We start from the raw sequence: 22557 nt of genomic DNA, 5'->3' as shown, positions 1-22557 counted from the left end.
CAGCCAGGGATACTGCATCAAAGGAGTTCAGGTTTGGGAACCTGTTTCCCAAGGTGGGGAAACACAGCTTACCAAAAACCAAACCTCCAATTACTGAAGAAATGGAAACATCTATTTTTTAAGAAAACTCTGTCTTCTGAACTAAAGTTCACATTATTTATTGCATGGAAAGCTATGAGTTTGCCCTGATAGAGGGTAAGGAGAATGATTTTCCTATGAGCAGTGGGGTTTGGCTCCATTTCATCCCCAGTACTTGGAAGCTGCCATATCCAGCTGAAAACAAACAATGCCTTTTTTGTTTTTAAGCAGCATACAGTAAGATTGGAAGTCACTGGTGTGAACTGTCGCATGGAGACTTCCTGAAATGTGCTTTCTTCCTTGCCAGGTTCAGTACAGATATGAGTGCCTGGCTGCTCTGCTGCTCCCGCGCCCCAGCGCTCGCTGCCCTGTGATTTTGGATAACAAGCCTAAGAAGTGAGTTGCACCTCGTGTGGTGAGTGTCACATGCCTTTGATATTCTGGAGTGTCTTGGCTTGGAGATACTCAAGTATTCCTTCCTAAAAAACCCAAACTCGCCTGTATTTGATAAGAGGCACCTCCCCTATGGAAACAGGGAGAACTGAGGCTGTTCCATCTGGAGAAGGGAAGGTTGTGTGGACACCTCAGAGCACCTTCCAGGATCTGAAGGGGCTGCAGGGAAGCCGGAGAGGGACCATTCATCCAGAACTGTAGGGGCAGGACAGGGGAGAATGACTTCAAACTGAAATAGGGGAAGTTTAGGTTAAATACAAGGAAGGAATTGTTCCCTGTGAGGGTGAGGAGGCCCTGGCACAGGGTGCCCAGAGCAGCTGTGGCTGCCCCTGGATGATCCCTGGAAGTGTCCAAGGCCAGGACATGGCTTGGAGCAACCTGGGATAGTGGAAGGTGTCCCTGCTCATGGCAGGGGGTGCAACAAGCTGAGCTTTCAGGTCCCATCCAACCCAAACCATTCTGTGATTCTTTGATTCTCCAAATAAGGCAAGACACTAAAAATCCAGTATGGTGTCTGGATTATCAATGAAATATCTGCCAAGCCTGTGGAAGGGCGCTTAGAGACCCAAATGCAAGTTGTTCAATTCTTATTCCTTATTTCCATTTTAATTTTTTTTCCCCCCCTCTCAGTTTTGTCAGCATTTTTCATCTGAAGTAACTTATCTGGGAACTTACATCCCTGATTTCCTTTCCCTGGTTTTATTTTTAGAACGACACATGTAGAGCTGAGAAGTAGGTAGCTGCAGTGCTGCTCGTCAGTGACGAACAAGGAAATTGGGCAGGATTAAAGGCAGGGAGAGTCCAGAGTCTTTTGTGGTGAACTGGGAGCAGAGTTACTGTGTTCTGCGTCCAAGTGTTTGAGTGACAAATAAAATAAGGGCCAGGTTACCTGTTCTATAGCAGCTGACCTATGGAATGAGCAGAAAACTCGAAACTGAAGTTTTTGGGAAAATTTTCCTCTCCAGAAATCAAAAGGAAATAGCATTTGTAGGTGAGAGTGTTGGACTGATTCCAGTGGGAATAGATGCCTGGATTTCATGAAAATAAACCAGCGAGTGTTCTGGTTTGGTGAGGATGGTGACCTTTAGGGAGTGCCAGTCCCTGCTTGGCACAAGGGGTTTTTGGGGTGTACATAAAGGCTGAAACTGGCACTAGAATTCCCTTTCTGGACTTCTGAAAAAGCATTTATGTAGTGACAAACTATTTTTTCCTGTGCAGACTGAGTGATCCTGATTAAGTCATTGGGGTGTTTTGTTTAGGGCCATAATTGTGCAGCATCCTTTGGGAATGTTGTTTCTATTTTTGGCCAAAGTGATGTGACAAAATAAATTCTTTTAAAATTGTCATTTCCATTTAGAATTTTCTCTGTAGAAAGCTTCGTGAGCTTCTTGCCTTTTGGTAATTTCAGCGGGGGGTGAGGGGTGTGTGATGGATGGGCCACAGTTTCATCCTCTCAGCATCTTCCAGCCTGGAGGAGAAATCTGGTTCCACTTTTGCTTGATATTGTATCTCAAATTATTTTTGCAGCTTCATTCCCTAAAACCAATTTGTCTATTTTTGGTGACAGTAGTAGGAGTGTCATTAATTGTTGAAAAGTGTTCAGTTTGAGCAATTCAGGCTGGTTCTGTGCTTTAATATCTTCTATGAGCCCAGCAGAGGCTGTGTCATCTGCCTGGGCCTTGTTTCACATTATTTTTTTTCTCAAAGAGAAACCCCTACAGTCTAAAGCTTTGCCGTTGTGATGTTGTGGAGGGTTTCTTTTGGAACTGAAGTCACTGGCTTGTTTTTCTGTATGCTGCCTGTAAGATGTCTGGGATCTTGGGAAGTTTTTTTGACTCAGATAAACCTGTTTCCTGAGGTTTGGGTTTGTAGCATGCTTTTTCACTTGGGTGAAGCTGGTTTCCTGTTCCTGCCTCCTTTTATCTCTCCGTATATTTTAATTTAATATTTAAAGAAGCGCTGCTTTTCCCATTCCATGGCTTCCACAGGTGCTCCTGTGAGCCAGCACTCTGCCTCATGCCATTACTTGTCTGTGTGTGTCCTCACCTGTGTGTTCCCTGCCTCAGGATCCCCGAGGTGTGCTGGCCTGACTTCTTCCCAGCTCCGGTGAAACCAGTGCCAGATGCTTCCCTCCCACATTTGTGCTGCAGAGCCAGATGTTGCCCATGTGAGTGAGGAGCTGGCTCTTGGCACTGCTGTGGTGACCTCGGTGTGCTTGGTCAGCCGCGTCCAGCTTGAGGAATTTGGCCTTAGGTGCAAATTTTTTTCCCTGGATGGCATAAATGAGCAAGAGCAACAGCAGCTGCAGCCTCAAGCTGATGTCCAGAACCAGGGAGACAGCAGGGAGAGCTGCAGGTGCCTCCTCTGTACCCTGCTTGCATCCTGAGAGCAGCCCTGGTAATGTGGGGAAGCCAAAATTTCTTCTCGTACATGGAGCTTTCTAGTTGTATTAGTCATCCATCAGGCTTCTGGATTATTTAAGTGCTTCAGCTCTCTTCAAAAAACAGCAATATCTATTTGTAGAAAGGTACATCATGTGAAGTGCAGTTCCCGTATATTAGAGCTGCCTGCTGGAGATGTTCTTGGGAATGCTGCCCCTCCAGTTGTGGGCCTTCAGGAGCTGGAGAGCCTCTATCACAGATCCGAAATCTTAAAGGCTTCTGGTTGGTCTTGTGGATGTGAATGGTGATACATTAGAGCTCCTCTCAACTTCTCCCACAAAATCACTCCTCCTGTTCAGCCCAGTGCAGCCTCAGCTGGTGGGTGTTGGTCTGCAGACACTGAGAAACCCTGAGGAAAAGATGATCTATAGCATTAAGGGAAAATACTCTTCCATTAGGCATGGGAGAACTCCTGATTCAAATAGTGAAAGACCAAAACCCTCTTCTCTAACTCTTGAACTTGTCCTGGCTTGAACTAAGTCTGAAAGTGCCTAGAGCTGAGCTGGCGCGTTTTTAAGCTGTAAGTTGTCTGTCTGTGCTGTTTGCAGAAAATCTTTAGGACAGTTGGTAGCTAGAAAGTTAATTCCAATACAGCACGATTATATCCTCATAAACTTAGAGAAAACTCAAATCTTGATGAGGTTTGTAATGTGTGTGAGTTGACTTCATTGCATTCTAACCCAGAAATTAAACGTGAGCTTTCATGTAAGGTTCTGAGATTCACAGACTGGCAAAACACTTGTCCTTGCTTATGCAGTCTGGCTTTTATGTAACTCATTATTTTTGCTCAAATGTTGCAGATAGTCGGTTTCCTCTAGCAACAGCCACCAGATGTTTCACTGAACAAGACTTAATTCTTTAAAATTGACCTGTGAGAAATGTGTGAAGGCGAACAGGGAGGCGGAACAATTGTATGTCAGCGTGATTTCCATTTCCTTGCTGAAATCCCACTGCAAGCCTTGCAGTTTGATTCCAGCAGCGATGGATCCTGATTTTTGTGGTATACTATGAGGCCTTTTCCGTGGTTTTTAGTGCTTCCATAAGTGCGGTGCTGGGAGCAGGGGGATGGGATTGAGCTGTCTCACAACAATTAGTGTTACTTGGGCAATTAGCACTGTATGGATTAATTCTATTTGGTGGATATGCCACCGTGGGAATCCTGCTGTCTGTAGGTCTTCTGTGATCACCCTTGTGCTTTGCTAGACTATTTCCTATTTCTCTATTTCATATTTCCATGGGAAACCAACTCCTACCTCAGTTTTCCAGCTGGGGGAAGAGGTGATCCAGTGTTTTACTGGGGGACATGGGGCAAGTGGTCCTGGTGGTCACTGCAAAAAGTTCCCAGCAGCTCTTGTCTCTGAAACATCCCCATTCTGGGGGTTTGTCCCGTCCATCCAGGACCACTTTGTGTGGGAGAAGATTGCACAGGGATTCTTTGCTGGGGGTGAATGATCCATGAACCAGATTTTTGGGTCTGTTGTTTCCTTGTCCAGGTCTGCAGAGACTACATAAATCAAGGCAGAGCTGTGCCATTTCTCTCCCCCACGAGGATATCTTGCTCCCATTGTGCTGCTTCTTGTGCAGTTCGGACATGGAGGTGTGCAGTGATCTCCAAGAGGAAATGTACTGGTCTGTAACTGGAGGTACTGGTGATAGCTCTGTACCTGAGAAGTAAGGATTGGGTAGAGGAGTTCAGCTCTGCAGATGTTTTCAAGGTTTTGGAGATTAAAGTATCTGCTGGTTTAGGCTAAAGGTGCTTCTGCACCTTTTCCAGTGCTGGAAATGCTTCAGGACACAGCATGGATGCTCTGCTCCAGTCTTCAAAATTAGGGATTTTGGTATGTATTGGACTTTTTTTTGGTGATTTTTCAGATGTTCTAGGTGTCTGCCACAAAATTTTGGCACCACTTAAGCCAGAGGTAACTTGAATGTCCTTTTCTTGTAGTAAGATGTGCGACTGGTACTTGAAGTAGCATCCTGAACTCTTTTCCCTTGTGCTGCTTCTTCCAGTTTTGAAATTCAGCGTTTCCTGTCCTGTTTTCTCCTGATGGGATGGTGGAGGGGGGCTGTGCTACATCCCAGCGTTCCAGAAACCTGTGAGGGTGGAAAATGTGGCTGCAGTTTGAGGGAAAGCTGTTGCTGCTTAGCACAACCCATGTGTTAAGCGTAACACGAACGAGAGCCTTTATGTTCTGGCGTTGTTACACAGAGCTACTGAAAGTTACTGCAGGATGGGGGAAGCAGAACTCCTCGAGTTTGTGTGTTTATTGTGGTGTGTTAGAGGAATCATGAATGTCCAATTGTTCCCAAGTTCCTTCTCTGTCCAGTTAATGGAGCAACAGTGTGTGACAACCTGTTCCTGCTGGGAGAGATGGTGGCACTGACCGGTGCCTTTCCTTGTGCTGGTTCTGAGGCTTCTTCAACCTCTCAGGAGGATGGTGAGGCCCTGACACAGGTTGCCCAGAGAAGCTGTGGAAGTGTCCAAGGCCAGGTTGGATGGGGCCTGGAGCAACCTGGGATAGTAGAAGAGGGGTGGCACTGGGTGAGCTTTAAGGTCCCTTCCAACCCGATCCAGCCTGGGATTTGGCTGGCAGCCAGTCCTGCAGTTCTGGAGTTGACTCACTGAGAGGTCAAACAAGTGCCAGAGCTGGTGGAAAGGAGAGAGCTGAGGGTGTCTGATGGATGGAGGAGCAGGAAGGTGCCTTTTGGAGTAGCTGGATGTTAACTGGGGTACACGTCTGATGTGTGTGTACCAGGCATGCCTGTGTGGTAACCTGGGGGCTGCTCAGCTCTTCAGTCAGAATTACCTTGTCCCAGAATTACAGAATCATTTAGGTTGGAAAAGACCTTTAAGATCAAGTCCAACTTTTGACCAATCACCACCTTTTCAACCAGAACAGAGCACTAAGTCTACCATCAGTCGTTTCTTGAACACCTCCAGTGATGGTGACTCCACCACCTCCCTGAGCAGCCCATTCTGATGCTTCACAACTCCATCTGAGAAGAAATTCCTCCTGATGTCCAACCTGAACCTCCCCTCGCACAGCTTGAGGCCATGTCCTCTCATCCTGTCGCTCCCTCAGCCCCGAGACACCTAAAGAAAGCCTGGCTTTGCCTCCTACTCTGTCCTTCCTCATTGTAACTGTGCCAGTGTGGGGCTGTCACTGCTCGTGGAGCCGCTCTGTCCCTCCCGGCAGCGTGGGAGGTGTGACCCTGACCCATGGCTGCCAGTGCTGGGAGGCTCTGCTGTGCTGGAGTTGCCTTGTCTTCGCCTAATTTCAGCTTTTAGCCTGTCTCAGCCTGGCTGCTGAACTGCTAATGCTCTGCTCATGGTCTGTTACATCCCTGGAATGGGCTGGAGGAGCCTGAGCTGCTCTGTGCTGTGGAAGCAACGTTTCAGGCCCATGGGGTGCTGTGGGGCCATTTGGGGATTCACCTGCAGGCAGCTGCTGGGAAGTGCTTGTAGATTGGATAGATGTTGCTGGGATAAACTGATTTTTATCTGGGAAGGTTTCCTTGCTGCTCGCTTCCTTTGGGTCATGAATCTGGAGGTAAACAATCGTTTCAATTCTAAGAATTGGGAGCTTTTTCTCATCACCTCAATCCCCCATTTCTGAGCTTCAGCAGTTGTAGATGACTGAGTATGAAACACTTCCCTGTGTGTCAGAGAGACTAAGATCGAATCTAAAAGGGACCTGTCTTAGTGAGCAGCATCCCTGCCCATGGCAGGGCGTTGGAATGAGGTGGGCTTTAAGGGCCCTTCCCACCCAAACCATTCCATGATTCCACGAGCGTGTGGACTGCTGTACATACAGAGCTTTGACTCTCACCCAGACTCTGTGGCTGTGCTGTTGTAAATAGAGCCAGGAGGGCTGGTTTTGAGCCGTGCTGAAGGCTTGGTCTCACTGACTGCTTTCCTGGGAAAAAACCCACTACCAGGAAAACTAAAGCTTGATTGCTGAGTTTTGTACCTGATCACCGCCTAGATCAGGTATGGGCTGCTTTTTTGTGTTTGTACATGAATTGGGAAAATTGTCATACAGTACCTCTGACCTTTCCTTGGAACAAACAAACCCCACTGCTAATGTGCACCTATCACAGTAAACCAGGGAGTAATCCCTGGAAAAGACTATAAAATCATTATAATCCTTTCATTTCTCAGCGTACAAGTGTGTAAGGGATGTCAGGAGATACTTGGGCATCATCACCTGTATCTGGTAGTGTTTCAAGGGACACCAGAAGAGCTGGCCCCTGGAAGTGGCATCTCCTGTTTCCTGTCAGAAGTCCTTTGGTGTGAGCGCTCCCAGGTTGTGCTGTGCAGCATTTGCACATGTGGCCTGTGGGAGAGGAGAGATCAGCTGCAGACAGGGCCTATCCGACCTCCTTCCTGGCCAGCTGGCAGGTGATGTGATTTCTACAGGCAAATACATGGTTGTTGTCATCTTCTCTTCCTCAAGCAGCAGCAGAGGTTTGCAGGGCCGTAAATCACTTCAGAGAGTGCAGGTAATGAAGCCAGGTCCCTTGGGGACATCAGACTGGTACTTTATAGATGTGGTCAAGCAATGATCCATCGCAACCAAGGGGTTGATTATATTTGGGTAGGTTGTTCCCTTTTCCATGTGCAGCTTCAGACGCAGCCTGTGAGGGATGATGGCCAGACAAGCATGGTTGAGAGTTTATTTTCATTTTAATATTGCCCTTAGCTGCTGGGAGATCTAATTTTTAACATTTCCTGTATCAGGAGGCAGATGGCCCTCAGTTTCCTTCTCACCTAAACTTTCTTCTCCAGGTGAATGAGAATCAAATCTGTGCAGTTCTTGTGAAAAAATGGTATTCTTCCAATTCTTGTTCTCTCACTTATCAATGGAAATGGAAAATGGGTTAAAAAGACCTTTCTGATGCAGATTTCTAAATTGGCCATGGTGAAATTGTATCAAGCTTTTCATTTTCTGGGATGCCATCTTTGGGGGCATGGAGCTGCTCCTGTGAACAAGGACGGTGGTTGCCCTCAAATGAGCTCCGAAGGTCACAGGTTCAAGAAGGGATGAGCTACCTCGTGTGGCCCAAGCTGCAGGGCACTGTTCCATGAGCTGTGGGAACAAGAGGCTGCACAGATACACCCAGAGCAGGGCGAGTTCAGTCAGGGAGGAGAGCCAGTCCAGCACGGTTGCATTGATGATATCACAGGTCCTGAGGTGGTCTGCAAGTCCTTGGTTCCAACACGGAGCATCGCTGTGCTCTTCCCGTGCTCCCAGGGGCTTGGCTGGCTGGTGTTTGTCCATCACACCTGCACTGTTGTGGCATTTCTCTGAATAATCTGAAATGCCCTTGTGCCACCTGCCTGTTTTCATGATCTGTCTGAGAAGACTCAGCTAGAAATAGCCTGAATTTTCTTCCGCATGCGGTGATTCGAAAGCGTACTTTGTGGCTGAGTACAGAGCCGTTTCTGGGTTTCAAACCACAAAGGATGATGTTTGAAAAAGTGCCTGAAGTACTGGGCTGTTGTCTAGAGATGCGATCAAGAGGTGCTGTCTTTCCTTGTGGAAGAACTGCCTTGTAGGCAGAAGAATTGGGCTTGCTTTTCCAGCTTTCTCAAGGTCGTGTTGTTGGCATGGGGCGGGGAACAGGTGCTGTAATGGAGTAATTAATCTTGGAAATACAGTTTAAGATAGCACCTAAAGGGGATCTGTGGTTGAGGGAGGCAGGGTTCCAGCAAAGGATTCTTAGAGCTCAGCCTGTATTTAAGTGAAGATTTGGTGGTGGGGGAGGATTTGGATGGGAAGTTGGTGCCTCTCAGAGGACAAAGAGGCTTCGTAGCATCTCCGATTTCTCTTGTGGTTTGGAGGCAAATCTTGCATGGGACAAACCCCCACTTCTTGTTTTAGATGATGGTATTAAAACTAATAGGGTGGAAAAAGGTGTTGTGTCTCTGCTCAGTGAGGTTACTGCTTGTGAAATAAATGCTGAAGCTCAACGTGAAGAAATGTGCCAGCTGTGATTAGTCCAGGGCCATGCAGTGCAGGATAAGGGAATGTTATCATCAGGATGTGCTTCCCTTGGCTACAGATCTCTGTGAGCACCTGTGTGGCATCTCTGCTTTGTTTTAAGAGAGAAACTTGACTCTGAAGTCCAGATGAGTGTGAGAGGTAGAATAAACAGCTTTCTCTTTCAGCTCCAGGGACCTCCTCTGATCACCAATCCTTGTTCATTGTTTCCTTGCAGGGCATTGGCTTTAGTTTCTCCCACTGCTAATCCAGGGAGTCCATAAGGTGATTTCTAACCTTTCTGCACCAAACTGTTGCTATATCACAGATTTGGTTCTTGAGGAATGTTTAGGCTTCTCTCTGCAGTGTCACTAATTTGTAAGTCATTCTAGGATGGGAAATACGGTTTCATGGAGCTGCACACACTTCCTGTAGATTCTGCTGCTGGAGTAAGTGCATTCAAGGATGTCTTAGGAAACATGGTTTCTGTTTGGATAATCCAGTGCCTAATAAGGCCCAAGTTCTGAGGCTTCTTCTGTGAACAGGGCTGAGTGACTCCACTCCCATGTGGATTCCTTTGTGTTATGCTGCATAACTGAGCTGGTGCTTCATTATTTTCCTCACTGAGGTAATGTGTTGATCGGTCTCCTATGAATTTATCATAAATTCAAGGCCTTTGAATTCTTTGTTAAGTGGGATTGATGCCAACTTTGTGTTGTGGTCAGCAGGCTGGTGGGAAGGGATGGCATGCAGAGGGACCTGGAGAGGCAGGACTGTGGGAAACTCACGGAGCTCAACAAGGCCACATGCAAGGTCCTGCCCCTGGGCCAGGGCCATGCCGAGCACAAACACAGGCTGGGTGGAGAAGGGATCGAGCACAGCCCTGGCAGCCCCAAAGCCCCAGTGCCCTGGGCTGATTCCCCAGCTTGGGCAGCAGGGCAGGGGAGGATTCTGCCCCTCTGCCCAGCTCAGGTGAGCCCCCACCTGCAGAGCTGCCCCAGCCCTGGGGTCCAACAGCAGAAGGACCTGGAACTGCTGGAGAGAGCCCAGAGGAGGCCACGGAGATGCTGCCAGGGCTGGAGCCCCTCTGCTCTGGAGCCAGGCTGGGAGAGCTGGGGGTGCTCACCTGGAGAGGAGAAGGCTCCAGGGAGAGCTCAGAGCCCCTTGCAGGGCCTGAAGGGGCTCCAGGAGAGCTGGAGAGGGACTGGGGACAAGGGCTGGAGGGACAGGACACAGGGAATGGCTTCCCACTGCCAGAGGGCAGGGCTGGATGGGATATTGGGAAGGAATTGCTCCCTGTGAGGGTGGGGAGGCCCTGGCACAGGGTGCCCAGAGCAGCTGTGGCTGCCCCTGGATCCCTGGCAGTGTCCAAGGCCAGGTTGGATGGGGCTTGGAGCAGCCTGGGACAGTGGCAGGTGTCCCTGCCCATGGCAGGGATGGAACAAGATGAGCTTCCAACCCAAACCAGTCTATAAACACAGGAAAGGGTTAGAAACTTCTGAAACAGGAGTGTCAATACATGAGTCTTAATTCCTTGAGGAATGCAGCAAAATCCTTCTTTTTGGTAACCACAAGCCTTCCCTCTTGTCCATGCTAGGGGATATTTATAGTTTTAGTGGTGTGTGCCTTGCCTTTCCTTCCTAATGGATTGCCACCACAAGTGGGTGGCAGATTTGTTTGTTTTGGCACAATATTCCCTTTACATAGACACGTCTGGAGTTTACAGCAAACGGAGCCAGGCCGTGAACTGTGCAAAGTCCTTAACACGAGGGAAAGGAGAGAAGCAGGAAGAGTTGTCACGTAAAATTAGCTCTCCAAAACTGAGCCATCTCTTCAGCTCATTTCCCTGCTGCTTTACAGGCTGCTTCCTTAAGCTGACATTGCTCCATTGGATGCACCGTGAGCTTGAGCGTTTGTGTCAGCGCTGCCTGTTCCTGCCACTTGCCCTCACTGGATGTGCCGTGCGTTGGGAATCCAGTATCCCTCCTCTAGGCCATGGAGTAGCTCCAATGGTGATGCTCTTCTGGCACAAATTGTAATGGAAGGAACCAAAACAGCAAGGTGACCTCAGAAAGGGAGCTCAGGTGTTCACTCACTGTTGGAGTGCCTTTGATTGACCTGTCAGGTAAGCATCAGGTGGTGATGCAGTGCTGAGATGGACATAAAGGGTTATCAGTGGTGGTGGCAGAGGCTGACATTAATTAAATCCACTGCCACAACCTTAACACAGCAGCATTTCCAAATATCTGGCTTAATAATGAAAATGAATGTGATCCAGGATATGGCTTTGGAATTACTGCTTGTGGCTTGAAAAATCTTGTGGAATATCCTGAGTTGGAAGGCACTCACAAGGATCATCGAGTCCAACTCCTGGCCCTGCACAGACACCCCAAAAATCCCATGTCCCTGAGAGTTGTCCAAACACTTCTGGAGCTGTAGCAGCCTTGGGGCCGTGACCATTCCCTGGGGAGCCTGGGCAGTGCCCGACCACCCTCTGAGAGAAGAACTTTTTCCTAATATACAACTTAACCCACCCATGGTGTTTTTCTTGGTCTGCAGGGATTTGGGGGATTGCAGGTGTCCCTGTAGGCATTAACAGCCTCTTGGGCACATTGTCCATCACCTGGTGCAAAGGCAGGTGATGTCTGACCACGCCTGCTTGACAACCCATGTTCAGAAGAGCCAGGAAAGGATGGTGATGTCTCCACCAGGCTGATCCTTCACAAATTTACATTTGTCCCTTTACTGTGAGCTTGAGGGGGGAAATTTGATGACCTTGGTGATGCCCATGTGAAAGCTGGATGGGTACTGGCAGAAGACATCTCTGAAGCTTCTCCAGACTGTCGCTGTGGGAAACCAGAGAGTGTTTGTTGCCATCTCTGGTGCTGCATGTGCCACCCAGGCGTGTTCTGGTGTGTAGGATGGCTTTACAGGAATGCCAGTGCAGAGACTGATGCTGGATGCTCCTGGATGGAGCACATGGACCTCATCTTGGGCTCATTTCACAAAGAAGCTGCACCTGTGAAAGCACAGGTAGAAAAATGACAGATGTGGGATGGTGCTTCCTAATACAGCTGGAGGAAGCTAAAATATCCATCCAAGGTGTGAAGACTTTTGAGGAGCTGGCAACTTCAAAATTGAGGAAGAAAAAACCCATAAAACCAACCAACAGCACAGATCTTCAAGTATTACAATTTTTTAAAGCCATGTGGCTGCTCTTGGAGTGTTGGTGGCTCCTGCTTGGCTTCCCCCTGCGGGCGGGTGCCACGGGCCACTTCCTTGCCAGATTGAGGAAGGAGCTCGGCACAAACATTTACTTTCTGTGAACAAATGCAACTGTCTGACTGTGTATCTTGGGATTATGGTGCCTAATTGCCCTACTGAGGAAGTGCAGATTTTTATGGAGCTGATGGTGTGGGTGTAGCCACCAGCACAGTTAGACCAGTAACCAAGACTGGACCTTGCACTGGGGAGGAGGCGGCTCAACTGCCAGCAAATGGAGTGACCTTTGCTTCATTTAGAAATAAATAAAGAAAAATACAATAAATGAAAATTTAAAAGGCAAGAGACAGGCTCTAAACATCCTCTGGCCCGCCTGCAAGGGGGTTGTGCTTCTCCAGAGGGTATTTTGCTGGGTCTGGATGTAATTCCTGGCACCTTTCAGTAATCTAGGTCCTTCTGACAGCTGAACTGCTTCGTCAGGACACACAGTTGGGAGATCTGGGAGATTTAGGGAGTCCTACATCTCAGAGAGGAAGGAAAGGGTGGCTCTTTATGTGCCATGAGGATGCTGCCTTGTGGGATAGGTGGGTTTTGCAGTGTTGACAGCATGGAGTTTTTGTAACCCCATACTGGGAAGGGGAGACAAATTGCTGCAGAAGGTTTCAGGCGTTGAGCACAACAGTGCCTTAAATATCAAACTCTAGCAGTTTTTAATGTATGTGATCTATCCCAATAAAAACCTTCCTCTCCCAAAACAGAGCTGGCAGGCAATCTGGTTGCTGGCAACATTGTTGGGTTGCTTAGGCTGAAGCACTGGGGTTTTTTTAAGCCCAGATGAGCAGGACTCAGGGGTTGTAGTTCTTACCTTTCCAGCTCCCTTGTGCTCTAACCCTTGTAAGCAGGTGAGTGGTCAGTCACCCCTGTCTGACAGCAATTTGCCTCCAGAAAAGCAGCCCATTAAAAGCTGGGGCAGATTTCTCTCCCTGTGTAGGTCTCAGGTACATAGTTTCCTCTTTGAGACATGCCTTAGTTGCAAACAAAATATGTAGGTGATATCAGTTGAATTCCTGCCAAATGTCTCATTATATGACGAGACAGCGTGGTCTGATCCTCTTTCCATGACTGCTGGAAAAGGCAGTATCTTCACTTAAGGAGAAGGTGAAGTTCAGGCATTAAAAGGAAAAAACATGTACATTAAATCATGGACTATCAGGTTCTCTTGTGTTTTCCCTTAACATACTCCATCTCTCTCCTGTTGGCATCACCATTACTAACTGTGTTTTTAAGAAGTGCTGCTGTTCCAGCTCACCATCTCTTACATCACCGTGTTTCCAGTTTATTACCCAGCTCTTACATGGAGTTTTTAGTGATGAGCAGCCTCGAGTGAAGTCTGTTGGGCACAGTCAAGAGTCTGTGGGATGGAGTGGCGCAGACTTGGCAGAGTTCTCCTCTTGCCCGTTTGCTGTGGAGCATTTGGCCTTGACCTGCCAGGCCAGGTCTTAAAGTTCAGCTGCACAGAGTGTACTTGAGACTTTTACCCACCTCTGCTGTTCTTGGGCATGTTCCCTTCTTACCTGTTCATCCTCTCTGCGTGTGAGGCTGTGTGGTGATGAAGAACAGCTGCTTGAGTTACTGTGGGGTCGTACTCGGAATCACAGAAGGACGTGGATGCACGGTCTCTTACAGCCACACGAGCTTTGGCTGGTGGCTGCTGTTCATCCCTGCAGGACACACCTGAGCCAGGCTCAGCCATGCCCAGGTCACAGTGCGTTTGGCACTCGGTGGCTAAATCCTCTCACTGAATTAGGTACTTGCATGAAAACCCCTTTCTGAAGGCACCTACTTCTGGTGTACTTTCATAACTTCATTCCTGTTGCATGGAAGTGGAATTTTCTCCAAGGGTTTGCTGCTCTGTGGTGGACACTTGGACACTGGGAGAGCCCTTACACCCATGTTTAGATCTCAATGCTGTGAGAGTCCAGATGTCTTCCTGTCTCCTGAGCCATCAGGTACAAACACTGAGCACCAGGAGCCTGATCCTGAATCTGACCAGTGCTGTCTGAAGCTCATTTTAGGCGCTGATAGGAGACTAAGCAGAAGTTTGGTGTCATTTTGAGCTGAGGCAACAAAGAAACAGTTCTGCTTGTTTGTCCTCAGCTTTTGGAGGTGCTCTGGTGGGACAGAGAGGGGACAACCTGTTCCCATCAGGTAACCATAAGCCAAGCCTGCGGTCTTGTATCCCAGCTTTCTCAAGTTGGGATACAAAGACCCTGCATCTGAATCCCACCTCACTGCTCTTCTGTTATGACACTTTTTGTGGGTACTGGATGGCTGTCAATAGGAATATGTCCTTCCACAGGGGAACACATCCCTGTTGGGTGCTGGATTCACCTTGGGACAGGGCCAAAAGCCTCTCAGCACCTCAGGGCTCCCTGTTATCCCGAGCTGGGTTCCACTAGCATAGCTCTACCCACCCTTGCCATCAGGCTGTCTTCAGTTTCCTTTGACCCATCTCCTCAACTTCACAAGGACTTTTCTTCTGGTGAGAGGCTTCTCCCCACCCCACACACACTGTGAACGCTGCCTTGGCTCTGAACTTGTTACTTGCATTCCTTTCTGAAGCAGAAAAAAGCACTTCATGGTTTGGATACTACCAGGGTTTTTGGGGGCAGGGGGAAGTTGTGTTTGGCTGCCAAGTTCACCAGTCTTTTCAAACTGTCTGAGCCTGTCTGCAGTTCATCCTCTGGGCTGCTTTTCCTTGCCAGACTGAGCGCAGATAAAACAGTTGTAGATGATTGAGGTGCATCTGGGTTAAATTAGGCTGGAGATCTGTAAAAGTGATGTTGCTGCCAGTGATCCAAGGCTGCTCCAGAGCCTAAGCTCCTGTGGTGGTCTTGTCGAGGACTTTGATACCATTAACTGCAAACTACATCCATCAGCCACCATGGATGCACCTGAATCCATGTGCTGTGGGTTATTCCTTGATGATGGATGCACATGGCTGTCTAGAAGACATCTTTGCCCGTTTTTTCTTCAAAGCCATTGCCTGGAAGGAAGGGGATGGTACAGGAACATCTGCCTTTTTGCTGTTAAACAACCCAGCATTTTAAGAGGAAAAATAAAACTACAGGTTTATGATGCCTGGATATCAGAGAAAAGAACTTCTGCAGGGTCTGTTATAGACCTCTTGCTGCTGGCAGGTTTTTCCTCATTTCCTCTGTAGCATCCCCATAAATGCATATTTCTGCTGGAACTTGATCTTACATGGCCTTACACAGCCTGTTTTGGGAGCAGAGATGCTATCCCGAGCACCAGGCTCTTTGGGAAGCTTTTCAAAGGTTGGACTTGATGATCTTGGAGGTCTTTTCTGCCCCTAGTGATTCTAAACACTGGATCGTAAAGCTGGGCTCAGTTGCTGTACTGTCAGGAGGTAGATCCCAGAAGTGCTGTCGGTGGGAGGGTCCCCTCCAGGCAGGGGCTGCAGGATGCAGGACCTGCAGGGTGCAGGGAATGCAGCCCTGGGGCTGGTGGGCTGTGTGGGCTCAGCACCTGCACGGATCACAGGGATGTGCCGCTCACAGCCAGGCTTTGGCACTCGGATGGGATTTCTGCAGAAGGGTGTGAGTCTGACGTCTGCTCAAGCCCCAGAAGATACAGGGGAGCTGAGCTGGCAGTTGTGCTTCAGCTTTTTCTCTGCCCAGCCTAAAAAAAAAAATCCAAAAATATGTAGAGCTCGGGTTTCATGAGGGGATTTTTAAAATTTTATTCCATCATTCAACTGTTCCTTTAGCTGTTCCAGCATAATCCACCTCTTCATAAACTGTACTAGCCCTCCTTTACTGACAGATTATGGTCTCTAGTCCTTTTTACATCTATAGGAATGTGCATCCATGGCTGCTGGCACACGTTTGGCTGGGACTCAGTTGAGGGAGAGAAGTCGATGAATTGATCTCACATCACACAAACCACTTCCCTGGAAAATGCTCTATGCTTTGTTTTGACTCTGCTTGTGTGGAAGAACTAAATTACCAACTAAATTAGATTTTCCCTTCCTAACATTCCTGGCTTTTGTGCTGAGCTTCCATCAAGGGGATTGGGAGCAAAGTTCAGGAATGAACTTAGAGAATGGGTGCTTGGATCACTCCCAGTGAAATGATCAACGGCGATCACTTGGAAAAGTAACTTGCCAATGTATTTAGTTGGGGATTATACAAATAATGTGTTTTAGCATGTTCACAAGGTCTTCAAGGAAAAGAGCTCTTGGAAGTTCACTTCCCCTCAGATGGAAAAAGCCACGAGTTCGTTTGGGTTCATCCCTGTCTGTAAAAACTCTAATTGGAGGATGCAAACTTGACAATCCTGGGCATTCATGAGTAATGAATGAGTGTAGTGATCCACAGTTGTCCATCCTTCTCCCTTCCCAGCAATTTAGACTTAAATACTGTTTGTGTGCCTCCTTATTTTCCGCCTGTGAAGCACTGAACAAAACTAACTGCACAAGGTGAAGATTAAATTGTTGGGTCAAATGTTTCAAGGGAAGCAATTCACAATGTTTAAAAGGCATCTGCAGCCTCCAAGGTTGGGAAGAATCTCCCAAGTGAGGGGCATCCGACATGACGTGCACCTGCTTGCTGTAGTTGGCAGCCAGCTTTGTCACTGCTGTTCCCAGCTGTAAATTGCAACAGAGAATTTTGACCTACTTTTTCAGTTTTTCTGTTGTTTTGCACAACATTGAGGACACTGAAACCAGGTCACCGTAGTGCTGGTTGGGGAAGCACAGGTAAATGCTGATCTCTGTGTGGAGGTGCTGCTGGGGTACAGGGGGAGAGTTGGAATACATCCAGTGGAAGATCCTTGAAGTAACCAGAAAGCTCTTGAGTGGGAAACAAAAGGCAAAAAAAAAATCCCAAAAAGGGTATTTGTCATGTCTGAGTGGGGAAAGCATTTGACCTTCCATCATCCTCCGTTCCTTGGCTTGGGTAATAGCCAAGCACCAGAGCAGGGCCCTCTTCCAGGTAATGCCAAGAGTGTGGATCTGCTGGAGGGCAGGAGGCTCTGCAGAGGGATCTGGACAGGCTGGATCCATGGGACAGGGCCAGCCGTGTGAGGGATCAATAGGGCTGAGTGCCAGGTCCCGCACTTGAGTCACAACAAGCCCGTGGAACACTCCAGGCTTGGAGTTGAGTGTCTGGGAGGCTGCCTGGTCAGAAAGGACCTGGGGGTGCTGGTCAACATGAGCCCAGGTGTGCCCAGGTGGCCAAAAAACCAGCAGTGTTCTGGCTTGTGTCAGCAATAGTGGGACCAGCAGGACCAGGGTAAGGATTGTCCCCCTGTACTGGGTGCTGCTGAGGTCACACCTGGAATCCCAGGGTCAGTTTTGGACCCCTCAAAGCAAGAAAAACATTGAGGGGCTGGAGGGTGTCCAAGGAAGGGAACCGAGCTGGGGAAGGGGCTGGAGCAGCAGGGGCAGCTGAGGGAGCTGGGAAAGGGGCTCAGCCTGGAGCAAAGGAGGCTCAGGGGGGACCTTGTGGCTCTGCACAAGTCCCTGACAGGAGGGGGCAGCCGGGGGGGTCGGGCTCTGCTCCGAGGGCACAAAGGACAGGATGAGAGGAAATGGCCTCAAGCTGTGCCAGGAGAGGGTTAGTTTTGATACTGGGGAAAAGTTCTTCATAGAAAAGGTAGTCAAGGATTAGAACAGGCTGCCCAGTGCCATGGTGGAGTCGCTATCCCTGGACGTGTTCAAAAGATGCGTAGATGTGGCACTTGGGGACATGGTTAATGCTCGGACAGTGCTCGGTTAATGGCTGGACTCGATGACCTTAGAGAGCTTTTCCAACCTTAAGGATTCTGTGATTCTAAGATAGGATATTTGGTAATCTGTTCATTTGTCTCAGGAGCAGGGCAAATCTCAAAACTTGCTTATTCTCTCGTTATTAGAACAGTGACTCTGCCAGGAGTAAGTGACCAGATGGCTGCAGAAGAAGAAAATTTTGTTGTGTCCAGTTGGAAGGACAGAAGCAGGATAAGAAATGCAGAGCCATGAAGGTGGGGAGATAAAGGCAGTGGGATGAGAAGGCTTCAAAGGACATGAAGCCAGTGGAGATGCGTGTCCATGCAGAAGAGAGCAGGGCTGTAAACGAAGGCTTTGCTAATTGCGCTTTAATAAAGGCAGAGCCCTGTCACCTTGGAAGCTGTTAATGCACACAATGAGGCAGAGCATACAAAGCCAGCTTGATCCTCTAAATTTAGGGGTGTAAGCTCATGAAATGAGTTGGCAGATGCTGAAAACGTGAGCAAACACATCGTGTATGTCCTGGTTTCACATTGTTCCTCCTTACCCGCAGCCTGGCTGCTCTCCCTTTTCAGAGGGTGAGCCCTTTGTCCCAGTCTGTGGCAAAGCCAGTGAAGTTTCCTGCTGCTGAAGGCTCTACATTTTACACAGTGTGAGGGTGGAAGCTGGTGAGCTCATATCTGTGTGTTTATAACATGTCAGTTGAGAGCCCTGGAGGATTTTCTAGTCTTTGAAGTCATGTAGGAAGTAGCAGATCTTGTCTGGAAAGCGCTCTCCAGATCAGGAGACTTACCAGACATATTACACAGGCACGTGGGGTGGATGTTGGAAAACCCAGTGGGAAGGCATGTGCCTTGTCCTAAAGCAATGATCTTGGAGCTGCTTTGAGGAATTGTGGTCCTGTGTCTGTAGAGAGCGGGGTGAGCTCACCCATCCCAACACAAAATGGGGTATTCTTGAGGGCCTCTTCTTAAAATAATTTTAAAGGAATTATGGGGCTGAATTCCTGCTTTTTTGGGTGTTACTTCATTCACCGGGCATTTGCAGTTTTATTTCTGGCATGTAGTGACTCCTTCAGGGATCAAAACCACACGCAGACCTGGACCAGGCCTGCTTGCTTCGATTTGAAGCAGGGCGCTTCATTGGCTATTTCAGTTTGGACAGATTTCTGAAATAGTGCCACAAACCAAGACTTTGACAAAACTTGTTCCTATCATGGAAGGGTCTCCAGAGTAACTCAAGGAGGCCAAAGAAGTTTTGAGTCCAAGGGAAGTGATCTTTTCTTTTGAAAAGGGGGAACAAGGATGGCTTTGGCTTCTTTACACCAACCTCTCATTTGCAATGTCCTTTCCTGTGTCTGAAGGGCTCCCCTGAAAAACTCTGTGGCTGTGAGCAGTGTCTCTGTGCCATGCATTAAACACTCCTTTACACTGGATTATGGATATCAACACAAACAGCAGCTGCCTTCCAGGGCTGCCTGGAAGTGTCCAAGGCCAGGCTGGACCAGGCTTGGAGCAACCTGGGATAGTGGAAGGTGTCCCTGCCCATGGCAGGGGGTGGGACAAGATGAGCTTTAAGGTCCCTTCCAACCTAGACCATTCCATGATTTAACACCATCTGGAAGCTGGTTTCTAGCTGTAGTGCTGCAGGTTTATTGATGGAGGAGAGGTTATGACATAGATTTGGGTCTAAGTGTTTAGAAGCGTGTAGGATACAGTGCTGCTGGTTTTTACATAGCTAACTGTGCTGCAAGTAATTTCCTTTCAAGCCTGTGTCTTTCATTAAGTAACTGTTCCTGTGTCTCCAACTGTATTGTAGTGAAATCAATCCTGGAATTGGGCTGATTCACCATTAGGGAAATATCTTCATGCGGCCCTGTTCAAATGGAAGTAACTTTGAGGAGCAATCTTGCTGAGTGGGTGGAAAGGTAGGAAGGAATCATCATAAAAAAGTTTGAATCGTGGCAGGAAGTCATCCTGGTGTTCTGAGCAGCCTTTAAGTATTAATGTGACTGACAGTCTGGTCTTCATTCTTCTGCTGCTTCCCCTCCAAAGCTGAGTGCTGTGCTGGCCCTCAAAGGCCATATTTGATGCTGTATTTACGACTCGTGTTTTTAATAGGTGGTAATGACGGCGTAAGATCTGTGTGTGAGCTGGTGTGCTGGCAGCTGGGCTCTGCTCCTCGGCTTAGCCGTGATAAAGAGCTTCCCAGAGGCACCCTTCACTCATCCTTCGCTGCTCCGAATTCCTGTTTGCAGGAGGCTTTCAGCTGAGAGGGGATGTTTAGTGTTTGCAGACTGTCAGGCGTGACCTTTCCCTCCTTCTCCCTGGGGAGACCTGATCCAGATGGGGAGCGGGGGAAGGATGGAGGCGTAGGAGCTCAGAACCGTTAACATCTTATTTTGCGAGCCAGAAAATGTGTGGTGGGACTCGTGCTTAATTTGCCTGAGGATAATGGAGTTGCTTGTCCCATCTGAGAAGTGCTGAGCAAGGTATAAACTGGGCAGGGTTTGTGCTCTTGCTGGAGATTTCTTTCTGTTTCTATTTCTGAGGTTGTAGGTAGTTCTTGGTCTTAAATTATTCAGCCTTGATTAAAATAATGACTTTGGTCTCCAGGGGGAAAAAATTCTTCTCTGGCCTTGATGGGATCTAGTGTGTTTTTCAAAGTGTTACTGGTTTTTTACTCATAGAATTCCTGTGTCCTGCTTATCTTTCATAGTGATCCAACCCTAGGAACACCCCAGCATCATGGAATCATTTAGGTGGGAAAAGCCCTCTGAGATCACTGAGTCCAACCATTTTCCCAGCACTGCCAAGCCCATCACTAAGCCATGTCCCCAAGTGCCAGACCCATGTGTTTTATTACATGGAAGATGATGGCTTTAACTAGAAATAAAACAACACTTGGCTGGAATGTTCTGTGGCTACTTCTCTCGCCATAGCAGAGATAGACCAAATAGGCAGATAGACCAAAACTTCCCATGCTTCAGTTTTATCTTTCCAGAATTTTATCAGAAATACTAGTGTGAGTAAATCCACCAATTACTAGAATTCATTCTCACTTTTGGTTTGAGTTCAGCAGTAAAACTCTGTAGTTTCACTGATGGTTCTTTTTCATGTTGTTTGTTTTGAAGCCAGTCTCTCCTCCCGGGACAGCCTGGGGTGGGGTCCAGTCAAGGTGGTTTTCTGATATCTGATAGAGCCTCATCACTGCTCCTGCAGACTGGTTTCACAGGGCAAACACAACTGTGCTGTGTCTGTGCCAAGCACAGCAGCTGAGAGTGTGTGGAGATGTCTGTGATGAGAAACCAGTTCCGCCGGTTCACCGGTAACGGATGCTTCCTGCTTATCCATATTCAGTTCTGAGTATTAAATCTGGAATTAAATTGAGGGATGAGTAAAGCTTGGTGATGCTAAACAATTTCTTGTACATGAACATCTCCAGCTCTTTTGTCTAGGCCAGAGGTGCTGAATGGCAAATGGTGTTTCACACATTGCTGGGGAGCATGCTGGGAGCTTGTCACTTGGGTTTATGGTCAAACCGGTGGTGTGGCTGAGACACCTGAGGTTCTCAGGTGACCCAGTGGTTGTCAGACCTCCTGGATATGCTGCAGACATGCTGTGTGACGTTTTCTGCAGGGATCCACAACAGTCCCAAGTGACAAGGAGAATTCCAGTACCTAAAGGGGACCTACAGGAAGGCTGAAGAGGGACTTGTTGCAAGAGCAAGAAGTGATAGGTCAAGGGGGCTTTAAGCTGAAAGGGTATGTTTAGATTGGATATTAGGGAGAAATTCTTCTCTGTGAGGGTGGTGAGGCCCTGGCACAGATTTGCCAGAGAAGCTGTGGCGGCCCCTGGATCCCTGGCAGTGCCCAAGGCCAGGTTGGACGGGGCTTGGAGCAGCCTGGGCTAGTGGAAGGTGTCCCTGCCCATGGCAGGGGGAGGAATGAGATGAGATGGGCTTTAAGGTGCCTTCCAACCAAACGATTCTGGGATTCTATAAAAACTCAAAACCTGGAATTTCCAGCTGGTAGTTCCCTGCATTTTCTGGATCCAGCATGGTGACTTCTGCCTTCTATCCAGGTGCCTTAGGTCAAACCAAAAGTCTCCAGAAATAGAGGTGTTCCACAGCTGGAGGCCAGGGAAAGCAGTCAGATTTCAGGAGGGCTCATGCTTCTGTTCTGTGTGGATGGGTAATAATCCTTGTCTTTTATTTTTGAATAACTGGAAGTAGGTAGCATAGCTTCATCTGGTGGACCAGAGGATCATCACTGACTGGGCCAGTGCCGGGTTAATGGTTGGACTCGGTCATCTTGGAGGCCTTTTCCAACCTTAATGATTTCATGGCAAAATGAACACAAGGATCTCTTGCTAAGCCCTCTACAGAGGTATTGCTGCAGGAGAACTGAGCCAGTTGCCCGAGTAACTTCTGAGCTCTCATTTACGTGGTTGTGTTTCTGGGTGTCCTTCCACAGGACTCTTGGTTGGGTGGTCTCATTGAGCACTTGTGGGATTGCTTTAGAGGACACAAACCTTGTTGGTAAAATTATTCAGGAACTGTTCCATTCACATCTGGAAAATCTGAATGC

General features: G+C 48.1%; 1 protein-coding gene across 5 annotated transcripts in view; it reads left to right on the top strand.

Moving 5' to 3' along the window:
• CSNK1G1 (casein kinase 1 gamma 1) overlaps positions 1-22557 on the top strand; it is a 105517-nt gene that overhangs the window by 19659 nt on the left and 63301 nt on the right. For 2 of the 5 annotated variants that reach the window (XM_039557638.1, XM_039557634.1), the window contains exon 2: positions 386-493. The exons of 1 other annotated variant lie outside the window; for it this stretch is intronic. The gene's annotated coding sequence lies outside the window, so the exon portion shown is untranslated. Of the gene's footprint in view, positions 1-385; positions 494-10909; positions 11082-22557 lie in introns of those variants that run through there. 2 more of the 5 variants (XM_039557635.1, XM_019293628.3) reach the window with 2 other exon arrangements.

The sequence above is a fragment of the Corvus cornix genome, chromosome 10, assembly GCF_000738735.6.
Source record: "Corvus cornix cornix isolate S_Up_H32 chromosome 10, ASM73873v5, whole genome shotgun sequence".
Classification (NCBI taxonomy): Eukaryota; Metazoa; Chordata; class Aves; order Passeriformes; family Corvidae; genus Corvus; species Corvus cornix.
This window is presented reverse-complemented; position numbering and strand designations above follow the sequence as displayed.